At 37.8% G+C, this 18,398-nt stretch overlaps 1 pseudogene; it reads right to left on the reverse strand.

Moving 5' to 3' along the window:
* Positions 1–16,375: 16,375 nt before the first annotated feature.
* On the reverse strand, positions 16,376–17,853 carry LOC121032389 (protein tyrosine phosphatase type IVA 1-like; annotated as a pseudogene).
* Positions 17,854–18,398: the final 545 nt, after the last annotated feature.

Raw genomic sequence — 18,398 nt, forward strand, 5'->3', positions numbered from 1 at the left:
ATGAGGAGGTGATATCGTAACAAAACCCTGAAAGAAATGGGAAACTGAACCCTTCAAAGGAAGGCTTTTGAAGGCAACAGCAAATGTGAATACCCCAAGAGTGCTTGACATCGTCAAAGAGGTAGTAGCCCAGTGAAGCTACCACAAAGAGATTTGGGGGATGAGTCATAGAGAATGAGGCCAAAGATGTAACAAACCAGATCAAATAAATAGATTATAGGAATGAAACTTGAAGCCTTTTGAGACTTCCCCATGTTCTGACAGAAAGTATGAAGAATACGTCAAGAATACCATATGATTTCACTCCTATGTGGAATTTAAGAAACAAAACAGTTGAACATAGGGGAAGGGACGGAAAAATAAAATAGGGTAAAAACAGAAGGGAGGCAAACCATAAGAGTCTCTTTTTTTGAATTTTTAAAATATTTTTTTTTTTTTGAGAGAGAGAGAGACAGAGACAGAGTTGGGGAGAGACAGAGAGAGAGAGTGAGACAAAGAATACGAAGCAGGCTCCAGGCTCTGAGCTGTCAGCACAGAGCCCCATGTGGGGCTTGAACCCACAAACCGAAAAATCGTGACCTGAGCCAAAATCGAAGTCGTTTTATTTAAAAAAAATTTTTTTTTCAACGTTTATTTATTTTTGGGACAGAGAGAGACAGAGCATGAATGGGGGAGGAGCAGAGAGAGAGGGAGACACAGAATTGGAAACAGGCTCCAGGCTCTGAGCCATCAGCCCAGAGCCCGACGCGGGGCTCGAACTCACGGACTGCGAGATCGTGAGCTGGCTGAAGTCGGTTGCTTAACCGACTGCGCCACCCAGGCGCCCCCGAAGTCGTTTTAAAACTGAGGGTTGCTGGAGGTGAGGTGGGTGAAGGGTGGGGTAGATTGGGTGATGGGCATTAAGGAGGGCACTTGTGATGAGCACTGAGTGTTATATATATATAAGTGATGAATAGCTAAATTCTACTCCTGAAACCAGTATACACTATATGTTAGCTAACTTGAATTTAAATAAAATCTTGGAAGAAAAAAAAAAGAATGCTTAGTTTAAAACAATATTGCGTTTGGATTGTGACAGTGCTTTGGGCATTGGTTTCCTTATGTCAGGTTCCCTGGGTCTGAATTCTGGATCTCATGTGTGTTCTGACCTCTCCTTATGCTCCAGACAACTGATAGTCCCACACCCCGGCTCCTTCCTGACAACTAGTTACTACAGACAGGCTCCCTGATCTCTAAATCAAGTCCTTGACCTTTCAATCTTTAAGAGGATCCTAATGGTTGTGTCTTATACTGATTTCCTGGCAACTTGACCTCAGGTTGAATATGATCCTATAACTCAGGCTGTTCAACTTTAGCTTGTTTTCCTCCTCATTATCTGCTTTCTTGATCCTTAGTTTGAAATAACATTTCCAAACTTGCCATTTGGCCCTGATCATGTTATAAGAGTTCAACCTCTCTTGTCACAAACGTTTGTTGCACAACTGCCTTCATTAAACTGGATAATTAAATTAAAGAAAATATAATGCCTGGAAGACAACAACTCCCAATATTGTGCCTGACCTTTATGCCTACTGAGGTCATGCTAGTTTCTTGCCAATATAAACCAACAGCAAAAATATTTTTTTAAGTTTCTCTCTTTTCACATGCAAATGGTAATACACTTTTTTGTTCACAGTGGTTTGCTATTCATAAGAAAATGTTTTGGAGCGCATGGGTGGCTCAGTCGGTTAAGCGCTGACTTCGGCTTAGGTCATGATCTCATGGTTTGTGGGTTCGAGCCTCGCGTCAGGCTCTGTGCTGACAACTCAGAGCCTGGAGCCTGTTTCAGATTCTGTGTCTCCCTCTCTCTCTGACCCTCCCCCATTCATACTCTGTCTCTCTCTGTCTCAAAAAGAAATAAACATTTTTAAAAAAAAGAATGTTTTAAGTCAATGTCATGACTTACTCTTATACCACAAAGAAGTGTTTCTCATCCATTCTCATGTTGTTTTTTTTCAACTGGATGTGACTACATGGTGGCTGTAGGGAATCAACTCCTTGGCACCTCTATAAGCCATCCAAAGCATACCATTTAAGAGTTTTTTCATGCAGGTGGGTTTCGGTGGGTTTTTTTTCAGAGTTATCTCAACTATGTCTGAAATTCAATTAATTACAGGTGTTTCTACATAAATCATAATAAGAAATTGTCACCCCCCCAGCTATATTTCACCTATATTTCTGAAACATGAAAGACCAAAAATAGAGTAAAAAATATCATACCACTAGTGTATTTTAAGACCCTTTTTCACCCCTCTGAAACAAATAACTTATTCAAACAAAATAGATATGAGCAGTAATATATTTCAGAATTAGCTCATAATTCTGAGCTTCGAAAATATATTTTCCTAAGTTCATTTTTCTCAAATATTATCTATCCTAAGCTTTCAATCATATAGAATTAATTCCAGAGTATTTCATTTTTAATTTTGTACTTCCAAAATAAGAACATGCATTTTATTTTTTATTTCAACAAACACCTACTTACTACCTCTGATATGCTATGTTCCATATTCTGGGGAAGTAAAAAAAAAAAAAAAAAAAAGACATAGTCCCTTGTGCAAGTTGTTCGTAGTCTAGAGTGGAAAACTGGCAAGGAAACCTTTGGTTATAGTATATATGGTACTTTCAATATCAGACGTTTATAGACAGTGTAATCCATAAGAAGGAGTAATCAATTTTATTCAGGTGATAAGAGATAAGGCAAGTGAGGCTTCAAACCTACATATTGGAAGAGGTAAAACATTGAAGTAAGATACCTATAATATCTGCAAATTCTGTGTCTTCAAAAGTAATGTCAGATCCTTGTTGTAAAAAGTGTATTAAACTTGGCACTAATAATCCCAGGTGTATTCTTATACTATCCTAAATGAAATTGTTCTGGCTTTTAAATCTTGTATATTTTCTCACCATGGAAGATAATTCTCAATGCAAAGTGGGCAACATGTGGATGGATAGTTATGAGAAAAATGGTGATCATTCCCTTTGCTCTAAATGGGTTAATTTAACCAAAGACAATGATGTACTATCATAGATGATGGAGTTCTTCCTAATGATTTTATAGAGGGAATGAAGCCAATTTTATTGGGATACCAACATCTTTTTACCCATTTCAGCAGCTTATCATTAGAAGCACATCAATTGCATTCCTAAACAAAAATGTATTCAGACCTTTTAGGCAGCCTCCTTTGTATTTAACTTAACTCGTACCCTTGGCTCATTGTAAGTGGCATGAGGGAGTGTATTGCCCGTAATACTGCCTACCCTGAAGATGCTTACATTAGTTTTCTGTTTTTTCCCCTGCTGATGTTGATGCTTCATCTGAATCCCTGGATATGAGGGGAATGTTAACTTTAGTGGCCTGTAAAATTCCAAACCAGGTACCTGTGATCTAATTTCTGCCTATCAAACACCTTTTAGCAATTTAAGCTATATGAAAATGTATCACTTCATTTCTTTCCAAAAAATAGTGAGTATGGCTATAGGAGATTAGTAAAAAAGATTCTACATCTAATTCTAATATAAATAATTTTATTACATGTTGTAAATATCCCAGTACTTACAAAGTTTAAAATATTTTTATTCATTTTCCCATTCATAATTTTATAAAGAATTATTGATATTTTGACAAATAGAAGCAGTTGCAACCAATTAAAAATCAATTAGATAATGGTTCTGAAGGTATAATAAGATAAGAGATTCTGTGTTAGATTTTCTATTCATTATCTAGTCTTCTCTTTCTACGTGTTCCCTCAGGGTAATATCTTCCATGACCATGATTTCAATTCAAGCCTAGAATTCTCTGTCCTGGATTTCAGGGCCCTGTATTCTGTTCCTTAACAGATGTCTTCGCTTGGATGTCCTCAAGACATCTCACTCCCAATTGCAGAAATGGTCTCAGTATCAGTCCTATATTCTTGTATCTTCTTTTATCTCTATATTCCTTATACTTATCAGGTTTCCAAGTCAACACTTTGTGACCTATCACAGACCCATTCCTTTTCCTTTCCATTTCTTCCATATCCAAGAGTTTTCAAGGTCATGAGATTTAAATCTTATGAAAATTTCTTTTCATCCATATTCTCCTTTCCATTCTTACTGCTATTACCCTGGTTCTGGTGCTGACCATGTCTCTCCAGAGCATTGGAATGACCCCTGACTGAGGTCTTCCACTCTAAATCTTAGACTGCTTCCTTCTCATGCTTGCTGTGGCCAGAGAATATCCATGTGTTTAGCAGATGGATAATCCATCTGTGTTTAGCAGATGGATAAACACATGAATATCCATGTGTTTAGCAGAAGTTAAGGCTATAAGGTGTCTTTTGAGGTAAAAGATTTTAGAGATCCAGTAGTTTGAAATTCTGAGAATAAATTTGATCAGCCTGTCAATGTTTCATGAGAGAAGATGGCCTAGTAAGCATTAATATTTAAAAGAGTTTGCCAAAACAAGAAAAAATAAAGACAGTAGAAATGTGAGAAAAGTAACCTTCTAATCTCATTAAATTGTGTGATTACAGGTTGCCCTATTCTTGACAATAAGTAGAGATTTGGTTTTGCTTTTGTTTTTGTTTTTTTTCAATGTGTGCACTAATCCAATATTAGGTTGTCTAATTTTCAAGTTAACCACTTGCTGCAAAGCACACTAAAAATCCTTAGGATGGAGTGAAGCATTTGACTACTTGTTTCTAGAAGTTTCTTGTAGTTGCTTGCTGTCTTTCATAATTTGTCCCACCTGATAATTTAACTTCACAATTCCTGTCAGATGGACCTTCAACTGATGAAGTGGAATGGTAAGAAGAGCAGTGCAGTGCCAGGTACCCGTATTTACTTAACGAGTGTTTGAAAGAGAAAACATTTGTGTGGTACATTCTCAAGTCTCACAGGTAGCTATGAAAACGATACCACTAAAGCTGTTATAGAGCAAAACAGAAATACAGTCATTTGAAGTACTTAAGTTAGACATCTTTCTCTTTAAGATCATAAGGAGGGTTATTAAATGTAATACCCTCCACATTACAATCAGCAAAGGATTAGAAAAGTGAACAACATTGTTATAGTTAATCACTTGAAACAAACATCTGAGTTCCCTTGGTATTTAAGAGCTACATATTATACTGTACTGTACCAGCTATTATCACACTTAATTTGGAAAGGTAGTTAAGCCGAATAACAACTCCTAATCAGCACTATTTCTGTAAGAGCAGTGCCCTATCTCTCCTCCCTTAGATGATGCACACTTTAATAAGAGAAACCAATAGAGTGTGTAACACATTGTTTTGCAAAGAACCTGATACTGCCAAAAGCAATAAGCAGTGTGTTACCTAACTCTAATGCCTGTTTTCCAGTAAGGTATTTGGGCTAAAATGAAAAACTGATTCAGAACAATCACTTGTGATATTGCTAAGCCTTTATTCCTATACAGATAAAAGAAGAAACTATTAATGATGTTTAAATGAGATAGGGGTGTGGAGAAAAGCATTTTCTACCATTTTTTTAAAGTCAGTACTAATCTAAGATCTTTGCAAGGCACACGGACCTAAACACTTAACAACTAAATTTTCCACTAAATGTATGGATAGAGTTACTGTAAGTCAAAAGTTTTCATATTTCACCTGCCTGATATATCCAAGTTGAAACATTTCTAGTGCTGTGTTGACTGAGTTGTTTGACTTAAAGGAGTGTAAACAACTTTCAAGACAGGTCAACTAACTGCAATTTACAAAGCATTCAATTTTCATCTTACTTTAAAACAGAATGCTACTACTGCTATTAACCTCATACTGTGTTCACTCACAGTAGTTCCACAACCTTCTGATAAGTTTCATTGGGACTAACGTACTTTGTTCCTGCTTTAACTCTACTGACATAATTTTAACTGTACATCCACAGGACATTCATTTGAGCTTTGAAATTACTTTCAAAAAATATAAATAAATTGAAGGACAATACGTGAAAGTCAGTTTGAAAAGCAGTTAAATACTGAGCAGTGCCAAATATCAGGACATTTTCTTACCTAAACTGGCACTCAGTTGATGTCTACAGCTTCAGATTCCAAGGTATGACTTAGATATGTGGTTCCTTTGGGTCATCAGATTGCTCACACAGGTACTTAGCTAGCTATCCTATTGTTCCTTCTTCACTTGTGAAAGTTGGTCCTGACTGGACTCTGTAAACCAGTAGGAACCTGGACATTTGCCTTTAGGCTACAGCTGGAGGATTCCTATAGGTTCCAGGCCTCCATTGCTCAGCTCCATGAATCTTTTATAATTTAAAAGACCCCCAAACAATAAGGTAACTCAGAAATCCTCAGAGCCACAATTTCATTATCCACATCTCTTCATTCAAGTGAGAAAGTGCAGGTCTCCTATTGTGAAGATTGTATTTAATCTTAACTGGATTTAGCGTTATTTTTGTAAACAGACTAACCCACTCTAAAGTCTAAATAAATCCTTGAGTCCAATTAATTTTTTGGTTAGCCTGACTGAGGATTTTCTCCTTGAAGTACAAAATTGGAAAGCCTACGAGATAGTCCATGTGGCTGATTTTCATTGAATAGTTGAAAGATACACTGCTAACAATAAATGAACCAAATGCCTATGTTTTAGACATTCAAGTTCCTTCTCAACTCCCTTCAACCTCTAGAAGGTCAGAGACACTTCTTAAGATATAGGAACAGAGCTCTGATATAGGGAGGGAAAAGAGATGGTAACTTAGTACATCCCTTAGAAATGCTGGCACTAAGCCTGAGTAAGCACCAAGATGACTAGATGATAGGCAATGGGATGATTTATGAGTTATCTGAAATATCTGAACCATGGGAAGGATGAGGTCTGTTTTGTGCCCATCTCAGCCTATCAAAAATTGTGTGTGGCTAGAGTGACCCTTGTGGTTCTTATTATGGTTGCAAGACACCCTCAGGAATAACCATCAGGAAGCTTTGGGGGGGAACAGGGAGTTTATCAATTACATTACCTAGGAGCTTCACAGCACATGTGGGACCACACAGCAAGGTCATGGGCAGAGAGGGAGAGAGTGGGTCTATAGTTCTGCATTTATTAGAGTTGTGGGGAGGGGAGGGCTCTAGGGCTTCACAGTCTCCCTCTTTATTGGGTGAATTTAAAACATAAGAGTGGGAATTTAAAGTGTAGGAAGAGAAGAACACGCAGCCCAAATTGTCATTGATCAAAATCAACCAGTATCTCTAAAACAAAGGAAGTCCTTGGGGTGGAGGTGGCAGAGGCCACCCAGCTCTTTGTCTGGTGTGACTGGTAATTTTGAGTGGATACCATTCTGATGCCTGGGCAATCAAAGCTTAAGTCAGGCACTTGCATGAAGGAAGGAAGGAAGGAAGGAAGGGAGGGAGGGAGGGAGGAAGGAAGGAAGGAAGGAAGGAAGGAAGGAAGGAAGGAAAAATATAAGCTCTTAGGGCTTACACTACAAGGTCAGGAAGGAAGGAAGGAAGGAAGGAAGGGAGGGAGGGAGGGAGGGAGGGAGGAAGGAAGGAAGGAAGGAAGGAAAAATATAAGCTCTTAGGGCTTACACTACAAGGTCAAACTCAAAGCTAAAATGAGAGGAGTTGAAAATCATAGGGCAAGACTGAGGAAGAAGTAGTAAATCTGATTTAGGCACAGAAGTTTCAGTGCACTAATTCAGAATTCCACAGAGGGTTCAGTACCCTGGATAACTCTCTTAGAGGTAAATCCCTCAGAATACATTCTGACTCTGCCAGAGTATTTTAAATTTAGTTCCAGCTATCAAGTGGCCTTCATCTTCTTTATGAAACTGATTGTTAAAGGAATCTGGCCTTGTTTTGATACAATTCACTTTCATGGAGGTGGGATATAGGTTCTATTTCAACAAACATTTTTGGTCCTTAGCACCCTCCACGTCCTATGGAATCATGGAAGTAAATCAAAATAGCTTCTGTTGTGGGGGAATAGTCTATCCTACTCATTAGCGGTTGGTGCCGTGGAGACATCTTTCTCCGTGTCTAGGACCGGGCATCTAGCCAAGTCTGGAAGTTTGGCAATTCTCTTGTTAAGCATGGATTATGTGGCCATGTTATTGAAGGTCCACATTTATTACCCAGAATTTCATTGTCACTACTTGTTATAGCTTGGTCTTTGGGAAAGTTAGGGTTGCCTCAATACTTTAATCAGTTCTAACACAGGCACTTCAATGGACAGCTGTGGTGAGTGCTCAAAGAAAATGCCTGTGCCTGTAGGACAGAAAACAGGCGACTCATTGCAAGGAATATAGATTATAGATGTGCATGGAGCATTGTGTGCTTAAATCTTTTCAGTGGCAGATGATTGAGATATGGGGGTTCTTGTGAGAGGTGCACAGTAAGTGTCATTAGGACATGTTAAATTTTTGGAAAATATTTGAAGCAGCCACCAAAGCACTAGGACAGCCTTAGTCTTGCTGTATGGGTAGGTCACATCAGTTCTACTGATGTGTAAGAAAGAGTTTCTAAGAAAGTTTCTAAAATATTGGCCTGCAAGGTAAGCAGGTTTTGTTGTTGTTGTAGCAGCTGAAAGATTCTTACACCTCTGCCCTACTTGGTATCATCATCCTAGAGGGGATTGCTCCTTTTAAGTAAGGCTTTAAGTGGACCATGTTTGACAGCATGAAAGGCATAAGGTGCAGTGGGTACTGCAAAGAAAAGTATGTTCAGATCAGGTGGGATGATTACTATTGAAGTAGAATGAGATATATAGCAAAAGGAGTAGATACATTTGAATCTGCCCCTTTTCCATTTTCTCTTAAGATTCTGACATTTAGTTCTCTCCTCAAAGCCTAATGGCCTTATAAAACAGGGACATATTGTTCCTTTTGTTTCTAAGCACTTCAGAATGCCTCTCTGGAAGTCTGAAGTTATATAGTCTTGGGATCAGTATGCACATGCAAATTTGTAGGCAAAGGTAAAGAGAATTTGGGTTTTTCCTCTGTAAAAAAATGTGCGAAGTTGGGATTTTAAGTAATCAACTAGGAAACTCAGTAATCTAGCCACAGTTGATTTGTCAAAGTTATAATTATTAAAGGACGTACAAGCTCTTAGGTTAGGTAAGTACCAGAAGGCTCCCTTGTCTCTTTTGTTAGCTGGGGTTCCAAAATGATGCAAATAGAAGAAGAATTAGAAGAGGCTAGAAGAGAGAATGTAATGTTGTGCCTAATCATCTTTGTAAAAGTATTTTCTTAGGATATTACTCTTTTCTCACAGTGTCAGGAATTTCATAATCCAGACTGGCATCTCTCTTAAATTATTCTAAGGCCTTAACAAATTTAAAGAGTTGCAACTGCTTAGAAAAGAAGTTCTGACACCCCTAACCAAATAGTTAAATAGTGAAACATCTGGAGGTACATATCTGACAGTTGTATAGCCCAGCTTCTACCACCATTTGGTCAGGGGGAGGTGATGTAAGAAATAATTAAGAAATAGATGAGAATGATTGTGAAGCAAATAACTTCAAAAAGTACTTCTAAATGGGTAACTCTCCTCTTGAGAACTGTGAAACCAGTATTTTTCCTATTTCTGTCAAGAATCCAGGAGGGTTTATGAATCCCTCCCAATGCATGACAGAAAAAAAAAGAAAAGAAACATTGTAGCAAATAGAAGAGAGCCTTATAACCTGAAGCTGATGCATTTGTTCAAACCTGCATATTATCAAACAGAAATGTAGTTAGAGATCTTTAAATAATTTGTCTTTAAAAAGTCTAAACTTTAAGCACTTGTATGCAACCTTAATGTTGATATATATTTTCCAATGCAAGGAAGTTATGAATCTGATTTGGACTTTTGTGGATAGAGCACAAGATAGATACCAGAATAAGGGTAATGAGGAACAAAGTAATTTCCCTTACTCAGTCGATATGCAGGGATTCATCAATGCAGTAGTGAAGAGAAATTTGCGGCTAGCTCAGAATTCCCACATTGTATATATATCATAGTTGTATTAGTCTGTGTATACATGCAGAGAAATTTGCTTATGTTCTTTATTTATGTGTTCATGATTGATTCTACCATGAGTTTAGTTTTTCCTAACAACACTTTTGTGTTTATAAAGCCCTACGTTAAAACACAGCTCTTTAAGTAAAGTCTCAATTGTATATATTATTGAAAATACTGTTGCTCAGAATTGACAAACAAAATAAGCATGTCCACTTGCAAAATGATAAAACTCACACACATTCACAGGGGATATGTGATGGTTAGTGAGCTAATTAGGCACAAAGAGTTATAATATATAAGCTCTTGATCCTATGGAAACCTTGAAGTGAAAAAGAAGCCACAATTCCTGAAAGAACAGCATCACTTACAAGGCATGAACTAAAGCACCTTCTGTGTGACATAAAACGAGGCAGTTATACTCACTGGGCATTACCCTTTCATGTACCAGCCTCTTTCCTATTTCTATATTACTTGAGTAAGTTCCTTAGTATGGGATTAGATAAATAAATCTAGAACCTTACACTGTAAAAATCATGTATTTATATAGAAAAATCTCTTATCATGAGAGTAACTCAAACCATGGTGATAAGCAAAAATGCATACTGTTAAACTTTTGAAGCTTTTTTTAAACCGTGTAAACAGGAGTGCCCCCTTACGATACAGTCTTGCTCAAGTCTCTCTCTTAAGGTTGCCTAATTTTTTCTCCTGTCTTGATCACCAGTCTTTCTCAGAACAAACTCCTTTGTTTTATTCCAGCATATCAGGCCATAAAGCAATGTCTATCATGAAGTGTAGGGTCAAGACGTTGAGTGGTTGTTTACTGAATGGTAAGTTAGATACAGCAGAGTCATCCAGAGCTCACTTTGTACTTTGGGAGACTGGGATACGGAGGAAAATTATAATTAGGAACATATCCAAAGGAGATACTAAAAGCTCTACATATTACAATGTGTTTCTCGAGGAAAGACAGTTTTTGACCTTGAGTAGCAGCCTTGCCTAGAATAGGCATGAAAGCCAGACAGCACTGAAAATGGAGTCTTGTGGCCCCTTTGCTCAGGTCTAAAAGCCTGAGCCAGCATCATTCATGCCACACACTTACTTCTCAGATACCTAAACAAAAATGACAGGTCTAATTTTATTATCCTTACTCCAGCAAAATACCCACTGTCATCTGTAAGGACAATATGATCAAGTCCCTTGGCTAAAGAATGCATTTCCTCAGCCATAATATCCCTAAGGCTTCTAAATAAAATGGAAATTCAAACTTTACTTTTAGAAAAAAAATCACTATGTTGCATTTCTAAAAATAAGTTTTGTTCAGAAAGAGCTTTCTGTAATGCTAGAGGGAGGCATTCTAGCTGACGTTTATAGAAAGTGGCAGTCGAGTCTCCTAATTGATGTACAGTCAACAATGTGGCATTAACTCTAGTCACAGGTAAAATAAAGGTAAGAGATAGATGATCTGCAGCCCAGGGAGGAAAAACAGAGAGCAGCAGTGATGAAAGTCTGTGGTCTTCTGGGCCAGACTCAAATGCCTCCAGGGGCCAGACAGGCAATGAGCATTTAGAGCAGTGGGTGTCATATAACATGGAGTGTTAGGAACTGTGATGCATCAAGCACACACATCTAGGGGCTGTGTTGGCTCATGAACAGTTTGTGATTGTGTATTTACAATTGGGAGCATAGGAAAGTGGTTTCGCTAATTGGGATTGTTTCCTTCCTGGGGGAAAAAAAATTGGGAACTAGAGAGAAAAAAACATTCATATTACACAGCTCAACAGTTCTTTGGTTATTTTATGTGATGTAATTCATTAAGTCCTGTTGAGGCAAAGTCAGAAAGGCCTGTTGGTATTTTCCCTGTTTTCACCAAAGCAAAGGGTCATAATGTTGATGAACAGTTGAAGCCTAAGAGGTGGCCCTGAGATTTACTAAGGAGACCCTGACATCTACTCTTCTGTTCTTGTCCTCCCTTTGCTTACTTCTGCATTTTACACACCACAAACACACATGCCATAATCATTTGTAAAGAGCAGGAACAAATTATATAACTTTGAGAGAATTGCTTTTCCCAGATGAACCTGTTTTCCTATCAGTAAAATAGGAGTAAAATCTTATGCTACCTTCCTTACAAGATTTAGATGGAGAGAAAATTGTTAGATAAAAATAGGGTTTCTAAAAGTAAAATAACTGCATATTAAAGTGACACTTACTTATAATTATGAGACAATGATGGCTCTATCTCCTTCTAAAATTTGGAATAATACCATATACATTTTTCTATAAGAGTAACATATATATGAATACATATATAAATGATGAAAATATTTCCTGCTCTGGAAATTCTCATGTAGATGTGGAAAACTATGTGAATAAGTAGTTGCATCTGTCATTCTTTACAATCACTGTTATTGAGACCACCGCTATGTGAAATGCAGCAAAAATCATCCATTATATATCATTCCCAGCCCAGAGAAGCATTGCTAAAACATTGTAAAATACCATCTTGGTAAAAAAAAAAAAAAAAAAAAAAAAGTCCTACTGCTAAAATTGAGGCAGAAGATTTTTACGCACCAAAAAAATAATAACACATATTCTTTCATAAATTATAAGACCTAAATTGAAAGAATACTTTGGAGATAAAATAAGTATAACTAAGATCACAGGACTGTGTTTTCTATAACCGAAAAAATAAAACCTTTTCTGTTTGAAACCATACCAGGAAAATGTATGATTTTTGTGTCATTAAGAGAATACTTTCATGGAATACGACCATTTTGCCCTAATCAAAATGGTCAAACATTAGAAAAGAGTTGAAAATAATATCTTTATTTACCCCTTGGAAACTTAAAGGTCAAACCTTATTCAGTTGGAAGAAGCTTTTCCTTTCCTTGAAACAAAGTCCTTCTGTATGATGATTTGTTTTATATCATTTGATACACCAAAAAACAATGGAAGACATAAACAAAACACGTAAGACTTCACTAACTGATACCTTTCAAGAATACTTGAGAAACCCTCAGAAGAATACTGCTACATCCAACCTGAAAAGCTACCTGGTAATCAAGACGCACTTGTTAACAGCTGCATTGTTTAATGTCATAGGTCAGAAATGTCCCATAACTATAGTGTTTCACTCATGTATTCACTAAATAAATACCTATTGAGTACCTACTGTGTACCAGTACTAGGAATGTATCTGCAAATAACATCCCTGCTCTCTTGGAAATATCCAGTGCAAGAAGCAGGAAGTTGGCCAGGAAGATGCTCTGATAATGTGCTATTTGACCTGAGACCTGAAGGAAATAATGGAATGAACCAGCCATTTCAGAGTGTTCCAGGCAGAAGGAAGAGAAAGTCACAGTGGCCAACGATCTGAAGGTAGGAATGTGCTTTCCATGTTTGAAGACAATAAGGAGGCCATTGTAGATGGAGTAGAGAGAAAGGAAAAGTTGTAACCTCTGTAACATTAGGTCATATAGTCTGTTGAAGATCAAAGTAAAGACTTTTATCCTAATATGAGTGAGATGGGAGACACTGTAGCATTTTAGGCAGAGGAGTGACACAATCCAGTTCACGTTTTGAAATTAACAACTCGGAAGTATGTGAAGAGTGTAAAGAGGAGTGTGCATAGAGAGATCACTAGAGGTTCTTGATTTTACCTCTAAAAGGTGATAATGACTTGGATAGCAGGGATAGGTGAAGATAGTGCAACTGCCTGAATTTGCTAGAAGTGTGGGAAAAGTGGTCAAAGATGATGGTAAGGCTTTGGCCTCAGTCATCAGAAAGACAAAGTTGCCATTTACTAAGGAGATGGATCTGAAAGTGTACACAGAAAGTTAGGTGTCCCCAGAAAAAGAAAGACAAGACATAGCTTTTGTGATACAAGAGAAGTCATTTTAGGCCTCCAGCTATTTTCTGTGAACTGTGCCCTGACCATCTCTATTTGCCCAAGCACACTTCTTACAGAACTTTCTTGGAATTGCAAAGAAATGCAAAAACTTTAGTAGTTAAGGATTTTAAGGGGACAAAGGGAACCCAAAAACTAAGAGTTTCTACTAGGCCTGGAAGTAACCTTACCATATCAGAGACAATAAATCAGAGGAGGTTAAACCTCATTAACATAACGTAGAATGTATGTATAGGCATGTTTCCTTAAGATGCATGTCATGTGCAGCCTTAGGCCCATCTGTAAATACAATGACAAAACTCCCCTTTCTGAATATTCATCTTAACCATCAGTGAAAGAAACTCACTCACCCCTGCTTAGAGAGCCACAACTTTGGAGGTTTTTCCCTGTGATCTCCTTATTTGCTGCAATTAAAGTTTCCTTTGTGTGACAACTCCACCTGGTGTAGTCTCTATCTGTAACTCACCAAGGGGCAAACTCAAGTTAATTCCTTTACAAAATTTGCAGACTCAGGCACTGAGGGGAATTAAGAGTTCAGTTTTGGAAGTATTAAGTTTGAGATACATTTTCCACATGTAAATTTTAGAAGGCTAGAGATAAAAATTAGGAGTTAGTGTTTAAAGATACATAAGACTATGAGACTTGATGAGATCACCTGCAGAGTACAGAGAGATACAAGGACATGTCCTACCACTAAGCCCCAGGACACAGTAACATTTAGAAATTGGGAACATGAGGATGACTCTGCAAAGGATAGTAAGAAGGAGTAACTTAGTCAAGGAAAACCAAGAGAATTGTGTCCTGGGAGCCAGAGGAAAAGGTGTTTCAAAGAAAATGAATAGTCCTTTCTACCAAAGTAGTCATGCATTGTTGGTGGGAATGCAAACTGGTTCAACCACTCTGGAAAACAGTATGTAGGTTCCTCAAAAAGTTAAAAGTGGAACTACCCTATGCTTCAGGAGTTGCACTACTAGGTATTTGCCCAAATAATACCAAAATACTAATTCAAAAAGATACATGCACCCCAATTTTTATAGCAGCATTATTTGCAATAGCCAAACTATAAGAACACCCCAACTGTCCATCAACTGATGAATAAAGAAGTTGTGGTAATATATATATATATATATTGGAATATTACTCAGCCATAAAAAAGAATGAAATCTTGTCATTTGCAATGATGTGGATGGAACTAGAGAGCATTATACTAAGCAAAATAAGTCAGAGAAAGACAAATACCGTATGATTTCACTCATGTGTGGAATTTGACAAAACAAAACAAATGAACAAAGGGGGAAAAAGAGAGGCAAACCAAGAAACAGACTCTTAACTACAGAGAACAAACTGACAGTTACCAAGGGGAGGTGGGTGGGGGATGGGTGAAATAGGTGATGGGAATTAAGGAGGGCACTTGTGATGAGCACTGTGTGAGGTATGGAAGTGTCGAATCACTCAATTATACCCCTGAAACTAATACTACACTGTATGTTAACTAACTGGAATTTAAATAAAAACTTTAAAAATTTAGTAATCAACTGTTAAGTACAACTGATTGGTTAAGTAATGAAACCTGAGAGACCATTGGCTTTTTGCAGTGTGTAGCCCTTTGGAAACTTTGAGTAGAGCACTTTTGAGGAAGAAATAGGAAGAAAACCTGATAAAGAGTGAAATCAAGAGAGAATGAATATCACTTCCAGCCAAATGGAAAATTTACCATCCCACTTGAAACAGTCAAAGGAGAAAAAAAAAAAAAAAAACCAGACAAAATATGAATTAATGGTTCTTAAGACACTAAATACCAGGCAATACAGGGCAGTGATGCCTGAGACATGAGAACAAATAGGTTAGCCCTATAAATGCTCCAGTTTACTGTCTTGAGACAGTTTCCCAATCATAGCACTACAAGAAGGAACCAGCATAGAGCCTAATGGAATTGGAATGAGACTGGGAGTCCAGGAAACTGAAAAAGCTACAGTTCGCAGGAGGGAGCAACACAAGGAACTTCAAAAATCTTCGTAATATTACCATCACTTTTTCAGCTGAGCCTTGATGAAACTATGCATGTAAGTAAGTTACCTGAGACTGGGGAAAGAATCAACTGAAAGGATTGCAGGGAATAGTATGTGCCACTCACACGGGACAGGAATAGTGACCCTTCCCATCTGCCAAATTAGCTCCCACATGTCACAGGGCTTTGGGTAATCAGAAGTGTCTTGCCTCAGTGCTCTGGGTCCAACCTAACAAATCTTTTTTTTTTTTTTAAGTGTGTTTGTTTGTTTGTTTAAGGAAAGGCATATTCAACTGGTACAAATGATAAGTATATTTCAAATGCTAAACAGTAAGCATCTTTTGGTAAGCAAATAGGTGGACTATAACTGAGACATAGAAATGATAGTTATGTCAAGCTTGTGACCTGGTAAAACTGGGCTTTTCAGTACTCCTGTGGACACTTCATTACACTCACCAAGCCACCATGTTTGCTAACACAACAACCAATTAGGTCTGGTCTCAAATTCCACTTCTAGGACAATAGCATCAGGAATTCCAGTTTTAATGAATACAACAACAGTTTCTCTAGCCACTGGAATTTGGGAACACATCCACATTTTAAGACAATACTTCTCAAAATACAAAAGTTGCTTGCTATTGAAAAGCTCCACACCACTTCTGTCTTATGAACTGTACTGCATTTTCATGTTTCATTCCACCTTCAGTTAGTGTTAGAAAGACAAGCACTGGAACTCTGCCAAGACCTACAACTCAGTAGTAACTTACATAACAACCAGGTTTTCTACAAAACAAATTTTTTTTTCACAAGACTTAACCAGTAATCAACAATCTGTTTGGATGGTGGTGCATTGGCATCAAAAGGCCAATTGTGAAAATGAATGCCTTCTATCTTCCACAAGAATGGTGCTGTACTCCTTACTTCTTAAGTTTGTCTATAAATTTGTTTAAGGTTGCACTGGTTAGGTTGTATAAGAAATCTCACTTTCTGGTGTGTGACCTCCACAGGTCTGGGCAGTTTCCTTGAACCATGTGAATTTAGTTAAAAACAACCAATAGCATTATGGAAGAATTTTAAGAAGTGAATACAGAAATGATGTGAGGGCACTGGTCTGTTTGAATAAACGCCACTTGAAATTCTCAGCGCTTTGAGTGTGAAGCTGGAAGTAATAGGGAGTGAAATGAACTTCCTAACAAGAAACAGCAATCCTTCAGTCCCGTAAAACTGAAGCAATAGATAGGAAGCATCTAGATAGGTTTAGCCCCCCTAGGTCACAACTCTTGGCAAATGTTCTGCTCTTATGGGGGTATCTTAGTGCAGTAGTGATAAATTTCTTCAGTTCCCTTGTCTACACGGAGGTCATGTGTGCCTGACAGTTATCTCTACTGCCCTTCAGAAACTCCATAAGTGTGACCAAGAAAGGAATATGTTACTCATTGAAGACTGTGGTCTAATCATATAGCTGGACCCTGGGTGACAGGGACACAGGTGGTGGCAGGGCACCAGGCTCCACCAGGCAGTGAGTGTCTCCAAGGAGAGCTTGGTGACAGTTGGCCCATAGCATAGAGAGCCAATATGTATGCCAAGGCCCAATGGTTATCTTGTTTTCAAACAAGGAAAATAGGGAAAATTAAGGAATTGTAAACCACATTAATGGAGAAAAATTTTATGAAAAGAACCTACTTAATTAAAACAAAAGACTTATAGAGAGAGGCAGAATTTTTGTGTGTGTTTTTGCAAGGAGAAGTATATGGATATACGTGCAGTTGGGCAGGGGTGTCTTTTCATGATTTTTCAGGATTACTATAGTCTCTGTTTCCAAGGGGTAGACCAGAATTTCTTGGCTATGACCTCTTCACTAACTTCCCTTACTTTCAGAATAAAATTCAGAATTTTCACCGTGTCTTACATGGCCTGGCTACTGCCTGTCTTTCCATCTTCGTCTGCCATTCATCCTCTCCAAATTCATTCTGTCCTCTAGCAATTTCAAGATGTGTGCTTTCCTACTTCTTTACTTAAAAAAAAAAAAAAAAAAAAACTGGTAAGAGTTAAAGCCTAGATTCTCTTGAGAGTCCAAACTCTTTCCAATTTATCTAGCTTCCTTCTTGCTAATTGAAATCTGATTACAGTATATGGGTAGCTTTAGAGGCCATCTTAAAGTGATATACCCACCTCTTTGTACCATCAGTACAGAAAAATAGGGTAGAATATGCCTTTAACTTGGGAGCCATCTGCCTCACTTACTGACTCCCAAGAGAGAATGTCAGTTCCCATGCCACTGTGTGGCCTTCCAATTCAGGGATTATCGAGTTCCTGCTGATGACTTCTGCTCCAAAGGCTGCTTTTAGCAACTCAGAGGCCTCAAGTTGATGGAATCTGTATTTTTAAAAATGCTGCATTCCCTCTATTCTAAAAATAGCTCCTGATGGTTCTCATCATCTAAAAGCCCCTTGGATAAATTAACCCAGATGTACATCTTTGAATTGATAGGATCT

This window comes from Herpailurus yagouaroundi, unplaced genomic scaffold (genome assembly GCF_014898765.1).
Source record: "Herpailurus yagouaroundi ecotype Mexico unplaced genomic scaffold, PumYag 141, whole genome shotgun sequence".
NCBI classification, from domain to species: domain Eukaryota; kingdom Metazoa; phylum Chordata; class Mammalia; order Carnivora; family Felidae; genus Herpailurus; species Herpailurus yagouaroundi.